The 14,171-nt window shown below is 42.7% G+C and overlaps 3 protein-coding genes across 3 annotated transcripts in view; 2 read left to right on the top strand and 1 right to left on the bottom strand.

Moving 5' to 3' along the window:
• Window positions 1-7,773, bottom strand: part of LOC126559387 (histone H3.3A) — a 244,656-nt gene extending 236,883 nt beyond the window's left edge. Inside the window, exon 1 of the mRNA XM_050215537.1 lies at window positions 7,764-7,773. The gene's annotated coding sequence lies outside the window, so the exon portion shown is untranslated. The remainder of the gene's footprint in view (window positions 1-7,763) is intronic.
• Window positions 1-14,171, top strand: part of LOC126558833 (uncharacterized) — a 284,233-nt gene that overhangs the window by 37,436 nt on the left and 232,626 nt on the right. The window lies entirely within an intron of this gene.
• Window positions 1-14,171, top strand: part of LOC126556713 (mucin-5AC) — a 469,299-nt gene that overhangs the window by 251,975 nt on the left and 203,153 nt on the right. The gene's annotated exons all lie outside the window — the stretch shown is intronic.

The following is a 14,171-nucleotide window of genomic DNA, read 5'->3' as shown; positions in this document are numbered from 1 at the left end:
GCTCACGCAGTACCGTGCTAGAGAAACGAACCCGGGTGGAGCAAGCAGTTACTGCCATATCCGATCCGGACGCGATCTGGAGCCACTTCAGGAGGCTCGATGTTGGTAAGCCCAGGAACGTGCCCAACCTCAACCATGGTGGGATGATTTTCATGTAGTGAAATTTAAATTTTCATAAACAGGTTGCCCTATTTTTGAGGTTTCCGTGGCTGATGGTGGGAGGAAACCGAGTGCGAGAGAAATTCGCCTTTTTCCATTTTCGTGCGCCGTACGCAAAGAAACGTAACAAAAAAAAAACGAGAATCGCTCGGTGTAGCATTCTACAGGAAAAAGGCACGAAAAACGCACCGAACCGTAAAGTTGTTGGCGGATGTGTTGATGTTGATGGAAAACAGTGCTTAACCGAGCCTGGAAACAGTTCGCCTGCTAGGAGCTGCGTTTGCCCTGCCCGGATCTCGGTTATTTATTCCACTCACACACGTCACTCAAACTGCTATTGATATTTCTTTTTGTACTTTTGCCTCGACATCGACACCTTCAAGTACAGGTTTCGTGCAATGCGTGCGTGCCCGGCCCGTTGAAAGATCGGTGCGCATAGAGAGGAAAACGGGTGGCTTAATGCAATCGGTTCTGCTTACGGAGCTCAGCATCTAGTGACAGCAGCAACACATACACACAACCAACATTTTCCACCGACCTTTCTCACACATGGCGAAAGGCGGAAGTTGATAACAAAATTATCAAAATGCGTAACGAAATTAATGCAAACCACGGTGGAGTAGAGTGCCGAGAAGCGAAACGAAACGTAACAACAAAAAAAAAACTTCATTTTACTTGCTGGTAATGGTGAAACGGCCAACCGTACATAAATTATTCAAGAGCATTTCACTTCCAACGGTCTCTTGGGTGTTTGCAGGTGGAACACGGAACAGCATCGTACGCTTGTTTTTTTTTTTTTAGGTTTTAGAACACAGCACATAAATTCGGGGAATTCGGTAAAGACGCGACATGATTCGGATATAATCCAATTAAAGGCTGCGGTTAGTACGTGTAAGCGTATGGACCGTAAGCACTCGCATCAGAAGAACGGCATCATTTAGCACCGCGCTCCATGGAAGTACAGTGTACTTTCAAAGGTGTTACAAAATTTTACGGAATTTTCACACGCTCTAATTCTGCTCTCTGGCGTTAAAATGATTCTTTATGGAACTGATCGTCACATTGTTCTTGTTTAAAAAAAATGCTTTTTTATATTAGCTAGCTATTTTCAATAGTGTTACGAAACAGCTCAGGTAGTAGCCTTCGCTAGGCGCATTGACATGATTTTCACAGTTCTGCTCGATGTCTGTTACCGAAAATGGTGTTCGAGAACGTACCTTAGAAGCGAAACAGCGCAGAGTTCAAAGGGCCTTTCTAATATAGACTCGCCAGAGAGCTGAGGATTTTTTTTCACAACCAATGACAATTAGCAATAGAGATGAGAATACTGAGTTGAAATATAACCTTTTCTCTAGGATGATTCGTTAGTCATGTTTTCAATGGTGAATCTATTACGGTATCGAAATTGTTTAAAAAGGTTGTAATGGATTATTTTATTCTATTTTTATTTATTTTCGACTGTAAAGCAAACTACATGTTCCAGCACAAAATTTGTTTGAAGCACTTTTCACTGCAAACTATTGTTATTCTGATGAAATATATTTATTTTGGTTATTATTATTAAGTATGACGTCCGTAAGCGTTCTGCTGCATGGGCACATTGTGCTCGGGTATCGTCGGGACCGGGAAGCGATCAGGAGGAAGGTGGAGAGATGCGCTCTCGGCCTCTTTTCGATACTGGCTAATAAAGGACACGCTCTTTAAAGTGTTCGTCAAGGCAACTAAAAAACCCGTGTTCCCTATATTTTATTCCACCAGGTTGCATTCGCAACACATGTTTTCGCTGACGATGAAACGATTTGAGTTGTGCAGAGACATTGTAATAAATAATTATTCAAGCCACAGGTTCATGACATGATTTAAAAGAGGATAGTTTATTGATACCAATTCTATATTAGTTCTCCTAATAATATCTCCAAGATCCTTAGAAGCTCATTGAATAGCTATTCACCAATCACTAGGCTAGGCTGAGACTGAGTCTTTGACATTTCAAAAAAGGGTCCAAACAAAGTGTGTGATTGATGAACCTCAAAGATATTGGTTGAAAATTACCATAATATTGACAACCGTAAAGACGACATCATGTAACACGACAATTCTTTCCACACGCAAACTAACACATAATGATAATCTGAACCTCCTCTCATACCAACAAGCAGCTCACTGTTTTAATTGAAAGTTTTCTGTTCTCGTAAGCTGTTCCAACTTCTGTCTGTGGAGTGGAAAGCAATATCCCGTTCATTCGTAGCGAGAATAATCGAGTCAGGCTTGAATGTTAGCACTGTTAATACTGCTGGTGGTGAGCAAACACCGTACCCGTCAACCAGTATAAATACAAATCTGTGTGCGTATTTATTCGCTAATGAATTAAACAATGACACCGTCGTGAGTAAACAGGACAATTTTCTTCCGCGCGAACTAGGTGGCGGGACGCTCCAGCTGAGAGAAAACAGCTCGAGTGAAACACTTTCAAGATACGTATAAAAGAAAATGATGATTTCAAGTCGCAAGGTGCCTCTCTTTCGGTAGAAACTGCAATTGGTTTCATTGGTAGTGTAAAACGTGACGATAACGGTGTGGTGTGATGATTGTGTAAGAAATTTCAAAGGTTTTGTTTATGAATTTCTGAAAGTTTAAAAGTATGTTTTTGTCGTATTATTTCAAGAACGACAGCTGTTCACACGCTGTTCCTCGTGTACTGACGTCTTCTGTTACGTTTTATAATGCTCTGGAGCTGGCGTTGGCATTTAAGTGAATACAGGGTCTTTTCGGGTTGATTGTTACATAATGCAACTAGCATTTGTTAGGTCAGATTCACTCATTATGATGAAAAACACCAAAACAATAATCATCCTTAATGCTTGTTTTCAATGAAACAAAGCAGTAAATGTTACATTAAATACGAAAAATGTTCAAAAGAAGTATAAAAAGTTTCACTTAATCGAAAACCAGTCGTACAAATATACACTCTCCTATTGCACACAACATCAATAAATGGTCCTGCTCGACACGTTTCATAATTAATCGTCGAATCGTCAAACGAGCTGATGCGCAAAGCGGCCAGCATGAAACAGTCGATTAAAAGAAGATTGTTCCGTACCGTAATAATCGATTCATTTCATACACATCACTCGTACACAACCGCGAGTTAAAAATCGATTTGAACGTAGCAAAATGTAAGAAGCAAACATGCACTTTAATTAAAATTTGATAACCATGTGAAAAATGCAGTTAAAGGTGTGTCTGTGTTCGGGGGATTTTTACTTGTTCAATGTCTAATTTTAATTGGCAGTAAAATTGTTAATATAAATGGTTGATAAAAAAGCTACTTGTATTTAAGAAATAATTTTAATGTTTACTTCTTTGCGTTTTGATGAACAACGATACAGCATAATCGAAAACTCATTTGCTTGGTTGATGAACTCGTTGGGACGATGTGACGTTACTTGCTGCAAGGATCCACTCAAACTCTCTTGAATGAGTTTGAGACGTGACGGAGACGGAGTATTCTCATCCAACTTACAAATCTACCATCCATCATTCACACTGATTGGAACACTGTGCGACTTTCCCTTCCTCTATTTACGTTATGCATTTATCAAACGTAAAATTGTGCATAAACTTTGCACACAAACACGCGGTAAAGGCTCGCGCAATCAAGCACTCATTTACACAACACTGGTAATCGTTAGCCCAGCACTCGTTAAATCAATCGAACTCATCAACTCCGCACGGATAAAATGGACGCACTGAAATTGCACCACACTTGCCACCCGTCAACCGACTGGGGGGAATTGGGGGGTGGACTCAAACATTGACACGACCACACGAGTGGAATGAATTCACTTTCAGCCAGCATCCCTTCCAGTGTAGAACATTCACCGGTACGTAATGTGATCGGACCTCGCAAATGCGGAATCTCATTCCGGGTTATAGTAATTGCAACGGAAGCTACCGTTTGCTGCAGGCTAATCTGCGTTTGTAATCCCATCAGCAGCCAATTCCTGGTTGATTCACTTTCGCCGTTTTTGCCACCCGTTTTTGCACACACATACACACATACGCTCACACTTACACAACTACGGTAGCCATGGGATTAATTTGCACAGAAACATGAAGATTGAATTGGTATTTCCACCAGGCAAAGGCTTACGAGGGCACAGGACGGTCCTGTCTGTATGCATTTTATGTCACATTGAGTGGGTGAACTGATCATTCAGCCTTTTCTTTTTTGTTTTGGGTGGCACCAAAATCAGCAATATTTCATTCACACTGCGATCATAATACCGATCGGTTCCGGTGCGGAGGTGAAAGTATTATTATTTTTCACCTGCTTGACGTTTAACAGGCATCACTATTTTTGTTTCTTTCCTGTGGTTTTCCATCGGCACTAGTAATAAACACGCAATAGCACACCACACCTTCCGCCCCACCCGTTCCCATGTTTTTGCCTCCAACGGGGGAGGAAGCAGAAGAAGAAGCAGCAAAAAAAAACAACGCCTCTAGACACAACGCGACACCCGGACACACGTACCTAGCATTCACATTGTTTCCACGACGATTATCGAAACACTACTGCGTCGGAAAATTCGGCCAGCCGTTCGGCAAAATTTGTCCTTCGCGAACCAACCGCGCACAGTTCGGGCGGGGTGTGCGAGTTCCGACCGTTCTGCCGTTCGGAGTTTTTCGCATTCACGTGCCGTACAGGGTTGCGTCGAAGTCTGTTGCAGGTTTGCAACCGGTTCGAGCGGAATAATAATACTGCACGAACCGGTTCGAAAGCTTACGGGTGCGTTACGATTTCGAGCAGTCGAGCCGTTGTGTTGAAGATGGTGCTATTGTGCGCATGCTTCGAGTGTCGGCTGTTTGCCGGTGTTTTCGTATCAGGTCTGGTATGGCGTGAAGGTGGGCAGATTCCCGTAGAATGCGCTTGTTAGAGCTGTTGCCTCTGGTTAGATCAGTCGGGCCCAAATTGCTGTTGTTGCAGGTGGTACAATGAATTGATGAAGCACTTGTATCTGGACAATTTTTTGGTTTCTTTCATTTTTTAATGTCAGATATTGTATTACAAGAACTCTTTATTATGTCATATTGAGATCTCTCCAAATGTATTTGATTTGAAGGAATTTTTACAAACTCCAATTTTCTTGCTGCTTAGGTTTTTAAGCACCTGAAGCACCACCTTGTTGCGGCAACATAATAATTTAAATAAGCAATCACAATTATGAAAAGCGTTTCAATTATTAATAAAATATTTCTATGCTTTACATCAATCACACTATCGCATTTTGTGTTCTTCACGATCAGTTCACTATCACGAATCATTGACGCTGATAATCCTATAACATTCTGTTTGACGCTGTTGAAGGCATCCAAGAGAAAAGACTTCCTCCAATAGAATGTTCCTCTGAAACTGGTTCATCTCCTTCTTTGAGCTCATAAGAGGATGACCTTTTTGGTGTTATTTTACTTGAATTACTTTTATCCAAAATTTTCCATTTGTTTCCCCTACGACTGATTTATCAATCTTTATAACTGATCAGTTCCCAACGCTTGCAAGGATACCAGGAAGTCATATGTGCCATTTTAAAAAAAAAATGTGCAAAACTGTGCGTGCAGTTAAAAGATTTCTTTCAGGAGATTTCATATGGATTCCCAAAGGCATTTTGTAGCCAAGCGCTCGTTGGAATGTAGGTCATAATTATATTCTCTTCTTGGCTTAGCGACCACTAAGGTCATGCCGATCATCGAAATGGCTTACTAGACTGCCGATACCACGTAGTTGAATAGTCAGTCCTCACTACGGGGGATGGAATTTGAGCCCCGGTTCTGCCGTTTGATTAATTAATAATATTATTCTATCAACGAAGCTTGTTTTGTGTTGCCCTTATAATTTCTCGATTGTAATAACCGAATGATTAATAAAAATTATTAGATTTTTATTAAAAAATAATGAATTGAAGTAGTTTTAATAAGGACAAACCTTTTAACGCATTTCATTGATAAAATTGCAATCATCCTGATCATCATCATCCTGCTGCACACAAACAGGCACACGCACAGTGACGTAAATTGTTTGCCTTTCGCTAATTTCTGATGCTCCCCTAAATTATATTTAATCCGCCCGACATTAACATTCAAATACTGGTTCTTCGCAGGAGTTGTGCGGAGTAAAACACGCTACCAGAATTGTATGGGGAATTTTTTCTGTTTGGGTTTTTGGAGGGGGTTAGAGTTTTTTCTTTCCATGATTACGTCGCTAGAAACTTTACACCCAACGAACAGAAACGCGCTTAATCAGAGCTTTACGTCCCTCGTTACATATGCATGTATGACAATTTCGGGGCCGTTCATTTTCTTCCACCCCCCCCCTCCCCCCTCCCCCCACCAAAAAAAAGCAACGAACTCACATCGCTTGCCGAAGTTAATCCTCATTAACCCCACGAGACCCCGTGAGTGCGGGCATGATAAATGAATGAAATTAAAAAGTTTGTGTCTCCCACCGGCGCTACATAATTTCGAACAACGTTCCAGTGTCGCATCGCCCACGTCAATGCTTTCAATTCATCGGACCAACCGTGTGCTGTGGCCGTGTACCTTGTGTCAATGCGTGTGAGTGCGTGTTGCAGCACCAGGACATCTGCCGAACGACGGGGATGTTGGATGGGACACAAAGTTAACTCTCCAAACCAGCACACCCGTCGAGCGGGAGGAAAAATTCCAGATTGCAACCACAATTCCCACAGCCCCTTTAAGATAAAGCAAACCCTGTACCGAACCGGATGCCTTCATCGGTTGGCGGTTAGCGTGTCACCCTGAACGCGCTGATGTGAATGCTATTAGCAGTACATCTGGTAAAGATCGCTTCCATCATTCGCCGGTGCTGGTAACGTAACGGAAAAATAATAAACCACCGAAAAGGAAACCGGTTAAACCAGCGTATGACATAAAAAGGGCGAAAAACACGCACTGGGTTGGGAGAATGGCGCACAACAACGAATTCAGCCCTTGTCTCTATGCTGCCTTGCGATGAGATTCATTAATTCCATACTACGCACGCTTTCCTCACACGTTAATGCCTTTTTAGCATATTCGTCTACGAGATTGCTTAACGAGAAACGACGATGTTTTAACTTCGCTTCCATCCACCAGTCGGATCCTCTCGGCTTTCGGCTTGGAAGGACCAAAATTTGCACTTCTCATTATTTGCGCAATAAATTAAAATCCACGGCTTTTTTTTTTCGAAACAAATAAAGCGCTACTTCTTGTTTTGTAATTTAAAAACAAGCAATCAAACCACAACCCATCGGCAACAGAAACTCTTTAAGCCCTGGAAACGATTGAAGCAGAATGGGCCTCGTAGCCGTTAATGAGTATCTTGTAAGAAGAAAAACTTATGTGAGTGGCATTGTTTTGTTGAGGTAAAATACATTCTTCAGAAAAGAAATTTAAATTATTCGTGTAACAGATTTTATTTTTCATGATGGCATTTTTACGAATACACTTGATGATTCCATTTAAATTATTTTTAATTTGTATGCATTTTTGCGACAGTTTTTCGTGTTCACACCTGACCATATTGACTCTTCGTCGGTTTTGAAGACGATTCGCTGGTGTGTACGCACAACGATGAGACAGAAACTTGACGAAAATCAATTCGTCAAGTGAGTAGTGAGTTCACTACAGTGAGTAATGCATGAGGGTACTCGTAGGAGTGACAATCAGAAAACTATAAATAGGGCAAATTCCTCTTCACTTTTCCGCTCCTGGCAAAACAACTGGTTTAAATCTGTACGTTTGTTTCCGATAGCAAATTTTCATGAGTAGATGAACTTGGGCGTCCATCCGGCTTGTTGGAAATCCTCTCGGTTAGCTCCGATTTATAGAGAGTTCCACAAAACATAATTTTATTCCAAAACGCTCAATCACCACGATTCTTGACGACTTTGTCAGTCTCTGCCGCAGGAGCATCGACGCAGACCTTCAGGACGATGCTGTGATGGGTTCACGGACATTTAGGCAACTTTCTACAGCGTCCTACACTCTATGTCGCTATTCAATCTTCAAACCATCGTTATTTTCGGATAAGTTCGTACCTTAGTGCTCGATCGTGTGAAAATGGAAGTTCATATCACGTGTGCTATCTTTTCCTCTTCGATGTTTTTTTTTTTTTCTCATGGAAGCAACGTCGGCTCACTACTCTTCATGCTATATATTAATGACATGACAATCGTCCTTCCAGCGGACTGTTATTGTCTCTTTGTAGATCACGCTTTATCGAACCTGCTGATCCAATAATTCGATGACCATCCGCATCTTCAGGCTAGTTTGGGTATATTCCATCGAAGTCCATCGAGCCTGGCCATCAAAATCCATCGAGCTTAAATTCTCTCACTTTACTTTACGCAACTGAGGACCTCAGGTGGATGACAATTACTGCTCGCTATTGGGCATTAAATCATGAAACAGGGCAACTGTAACGCTCAGGGACTATTTGTGGTGAGATTTCTTGACCAACGGATTGACTCGCCGATGCTGCTCTCCAAACTCTACATGATCTGGTGAGATTACTCGCGAAGCCGGGTTAGACCTTTATTTGACGTGGAGAAACGTCGTATTTAGTTTGATTCGTCTGATTCCTTTCTGAATATGTGTCGAGAAATCAAAGCTATTTGTGACCGTTTTGAATCAAGCATCTTGCATTCTTAAATTGACATGACAACCCCGACCATGTAATTGAATTATATATGAGAAAGCTTCGAGATATTTATGGTTCGATGAATGAAATAGTCACATTAATATAAAAAAAGCTAGACTCATTTAAGAAGCCTACCAAAGAACAGTATTTTAGATGAATTTTGCCACCATTTGTTCTTAATATTCTTATTGTTAAGTTCATTAGTTTCTTCCACCAGAACGGCCTGGTCGTATTGTCAATCGTTTAACATTTCAGCATTTTCAATTGAATTCCAAACTGATGTTGCCCTCACTACTGTTTGTACAATTTGATCCACAAATTTCGCTTGTTACATTTACACTTAAGCAATACTTTGTCGAGGAACGAGCGTCCAACCAAAGATTTCTAAAGTTTGCCCAATTCGAAAGTTAAATCCGATACCCAAACATCTTTCCTAAGTGAACGTTCCAGGTGCGGGCAGGGAAATCGATTCCAGCGTGTCTTCCTGAACCAATTTCCGCCCCTTCTGGACTGGACGGCAGCAGACAAATGCTCGACAGCGCACACCGTTCCATCCATGTCCGGAGCAATCGTCCCGAGCTCGAGGGTGACGCGAACGAAGTGGCAGGCATTAATTATGAAGCATTTCGAATCGACTAACTTTGACGTGTATTTACATTTCTCGTACACGCTGGGGTTGAAGCGCAAAATGGGAAGCAGCAGGCCACCGTCAATCGTGTCCTACCGGTGGCACAAACAACCGTACATTCCAACCGACTGGAATGTGATGACAACTGATGCCTGATGCTTCGAATGCTAGCTTTCTCTTCCTCCCATTTTCGAGACAAGGTGGTAAAAGTAAGGTGTAAGGTGTTTCCACTAACGAGCGATAGGTATAAGCTCGGTGGTCCCTAACAGGACGAAATGACAGTGGAATTCGGCGTGGGAAATGAAATATTCCTGATAGCTGCCGTACGCTTACCCGCTCGGTAGCATCTTCGGTTGAGGAGTTGGCAGCAAACGCTATGGCATTATTTATTATTCATCTCGATGATCAAGCCAATTTGGATGGTAGCAAGCAAAGTTCCGGTACAAGCTCTCCCTCTCGCTCTCTCTATCTTTGTCTCCTTTTCACACCCCTATTACTACGGACATACACACACAGATGGACCTCATTCCTTAAAGGTGCTATCAAAATTTAAAATGAGACCACTACCAATTGCAACACGACTAGAAACTTATCATTTATTTACATCCGCCTAGAAGCCGGACCTTTGGAACGAATTTCTCAACAAGTTACAACACTGGCACAGGCAAATGTTTCAGAGTACATGCGAACTATACGAAGAAAGTTGAAAATATATATCAAACACTTAACTATTTCTAGTACCAAATAGCACCTATCGGGGGAAAGTGTAGGCGAAGCTCGAAAAGCAGGTCTGCTGCCAAAGCACGTACCGCATTGTACGGTGGAACGATGATGGGAAAGACGAAAAGCAAGGAAAAGTGTGGTTTCAGCGAATGGCCAATCAGTCAGCAGCATTTGTCACATATTTTCAGCACATCCTGTGCCGCGAATCACACAATACGGCGAGTGAAGTGAAGTTTTGATTCGCACGGATCAATATGGTTCCCTGAGCTGAATCGCCAATTCACCGCGGACTCGTAACCAAGTCCCAGCGCCTTTCATCTTGCTTTTGTTGGTGTAATGTGCTGTCACGGTAAATATTTGCTGCAGTTTCGGGTGCACCGAGAGGCAAACAGGATCTGATCGAATGTCAATAACGTTGAAGTGGAGCCGGTGCCAAGGATACACGGTTCGGGCATAATGCGTTGTTGAGCGACCCCTTCGGGCTGCAATTAATCTTGAGCTATGTGCTGCCAAACTGTGTTTATCTTTGTGCGTACGTTTGATGTTGAAATGAAAAATAGCGGAGTTTCCTATGATCCTATGATGTTTAATATGCAACATTTTTCCAATACTGAGCATAATTTATGTAATTTTTTTTTATTCAAGGGAAAGCCACTCGATGTATTTGCTCCTATGTGCAGAACACTTTGAAAGTCTAAACACTTTACTAGGAGTAAATAAATATTCAACCAATATTCCATTAACGATTCAATGTGGTTGCATCGCTTCAATGTACCTGCAATCGTGAAGAGCATCATCAATAATTGTTTCTATCACAACTTAACCGCACAGCATGCTTACGTTGCTGGGCCAGTTGTTATTGCTGCTCACAAAAGCCGGTGGTAAATGCCGCTCACTATCTATCGCTCCAAACCCACGCATCCACGCACCAGTTGCAGCAGTATCCTGTTCCATTTAGCCTAGTGCTCATACCGTACCTCGAAGCCGTCCAACTTAACCTGTTTGGTCTGCCGGTTGCTCGGTGCAGGAAGTTCCCACATGCACAAGCGCGTGACGCGTCGCCCTGACGGAAGACCTATAAATTATTCCAACGAAACACACGCAATTAACGTAATGTTTGAGTTTTAGTGCTTAGTGTAATTTGAGGTAATTAATTTATACGGCTTACAGGGCAGGCAGCATGCAGCAAACAGTCCCTCGTGCCGTTTCAAGTGCCGGTCCACGATTGTCGTTCGGCAAAGCTCGTATCACTTTCCTGGGCCGCTTCTTGTGGAGTTCGCACAGCTGTATGCGGAATTGTGGCAGTGTCTTTTTAACCCACCCATGCTCATACGCTTCGTTACAATTGAGTGCACGGGGCAAGACATCGTCTAGTGCTGAGGGACACGCTAACGTTGTGAGTGTGGGATTGCAAGCAAAACATCCGAACATTCACGGGGCATGAGTGCGTACGGACAATGCCAAGCACATAACACCAACCGACTGCCGTAACAACACTTAGCCATAAAATCCACATATCCAAAATGAAGCTACTTACAGTAGACGGATTGGTTAAAGAAGCTTACTGGCTAGACAGCCGAAGTCGTTTAGCCTTTTGTTTTAAACGGGTAGAATGTTGGTCGGTCTGTATAATGACCGAATGGATGGTCAGTTTTTAGTATTTGCTTTCCTTGCTTCACAATATCGTCCATTTTACACTTTTGTTTTCGTGTGTTTCATTTTATCATAATTTTCATTTATCAGCTCTTTTGCCCATATTACAATCTATGTAATAATTCCTATTTATTGATGTTATTTTGTCCCATAAATCATCATTAGCAAACCTTTCGCACGCTGTCAAACGACTACTAAAAACTAAACCATTTTCGAACGCTTCTAACCGTCCCCATCACGATACACAGCGAGTCCACCACACGCCAAGTTCACAGCAGCGAGCTTAAAGTTTGCCAAAAGTAACTCCAAATTGCCAAAGATAAAGTCCACAAGCCTGAATAAATCAGCATTTGCAACAGCGCACCGCACACCACGCCTGGACGCCCGTAGTCCGGAACTTTTCCAAATCTGTTCATTTGCAAACAAGCGCAACAATAGCAAAAGCGCACATAACCGCTTTTTGCTCATAACCCGACCCCTACCCGGCACCTTTCGCTCGCGTTCGTGCAACAAATTTCCAAATGGCAGCAGAAATTTGCTTCGGAAACTGCTGTCTATTAAACATTTAAAAAAGAGCCATAAAATTATGATAACGATTTCGAGCGGCACCAAAAACTAGCGGGACGAATACGAATCGCTGCTCGCATCCACACACACACACACACACACACACACACGCATTCCCACATTTCTCTTGCACGTTGTGGTAAGTTTCCTTTTTTTGTGTTGGTGTTGCAAAATGCAAAAAAAGCACCACTTGGAATGGAGGCGCCTGGTGCCTCGTGAAGTTTGTCGCTTGTACCGTGTTGGCTCTTATCGGGTTCGTGCCATCACCGTTTCTCGTTACTTACTGGCTGTCTCTCCGGTTCGGGGTTTTCGGTACCGGGTACCATATGCAATGTACATTTACAATGTACACGCATTTTATGCATATTTCGCAATGCTTCACCAACCCTGCCACGGGGTACAGTGGGAATGTTATCGGTCAAATGTTTGATTTGCATTACAGATCAATATCAAATAAAATAATAAAAACGACTCATTTTTAGAATGTTAAATGTTAATCTTATCGCAATGATTATTACAAATATAGTACTCAATTTTTATTACTCTTTTTATAAACCATTATGACGTGGGAATCAACATAAATAACTCGCTCTTAAAGTATTTATATAAAATAACATCACTCTACCTTCACAACTTGCCCACTGTGGGGTATTATTGCCGATTTCAAATGACAAAACTTTCACTTGTAGATAGAGCCACCCCGCATGGCTTTATATTGCATCGGAGAACTTGAGTTCCTGCGGTTTTTTAAACACATTCATAGCACTGCAAGCGATCGCTTTTGACTGTGAACGTGGTAACAGGTCTGACCATGGTCCCTGAAACGACCTCCGCGGGCTCCACGCGACCAGTAGCGAAAGAAATGGCTTCACCTCCAAAGAGGGGCTAAAGGAATGACAACCGAAATGTAGGGGGCCCAAAAGCGAAAAAAGAAATGCAAAAACGAGAGAAAAAAGGCAAGGTGCGAGCAACGTTTTGTTCCGGAAACGGATCCCCCAAATGGCCACTCGAACTTATGCTTCTGGCGAACAACCGCTGGCACAACGTTACGGTGCTCGGTCTATATTGCCCGCTTTAGTGCCCATACCAGCACACCGGAAGTGCCCGGTTTTTCGTTTCACTTTTTTTTCCTTTGCCTCTTTTTCCACCTCACTCTGTCGCTCTCTCTCTCTCTCTCTCTCTCTCTCTCTCTCTCTCTCTCGTTCTCACACTCATTCCTCTACTAGTGTTTGAGTTCCGTTGGTGACTGAATGTTTTGCACATTCCGTTGCTTTTGCCAGTTTCTTGCTGCGCTGATGCGAGCGTACGTTTCCTTCGGGTGTCTTCCAAAGTTGACTGTTATCAATAAAAGTGATACACATAAAATTTACATAATTGATCAATAAATTTTATGTAAATTTTCGGTCCTCGTGTCCCAGTGGCCGAACGGTACTGCATGGGAAGGGCGATGGTGTGTATATTTCCATCCGAATCATTGCCCGCACTGCGTGCCAGTTCCCGTTCCGTTTCTTGGACACGGTTGACATGGTCGGAAGTTGTCGGAATCGTCACCGGCACCTGAAAGCTTGCTTGTGGACGAGGAAGCATGAGCAGCAGCAGAAGCAGCAGTGAAGCCCAAACGCACCGACCAGACCGGTGTGGTGAGCGATTGGAAAAGTTTTCCCGCCCAACCTTTCCCAACCCCATCCCACCAAACCGCACCGCTGCGATGGAAAAGTTGGTCTGGTCGGTCTGCTCATCTGT

The sequence above is a fragment of the Anopheles maculipalpis genome, chromosome 2RL (genome assembly GCF_943734695.1).
Source record: "Anopheles maculipalpis chromosome 2RL, idAnoMacuDA_375_x, whole genome shotgun sequence".
NCBI classification, from domain to species: domain Eukaryota; kingdom Metazoa; phylum Arthropoda; class Insecta; order Diptera; family Culicidae; genus Anopheles; species Anopheles maculipalpis.
This window is presented reverse-complemented; position numbering and strand designations above follow the sequence as displayed.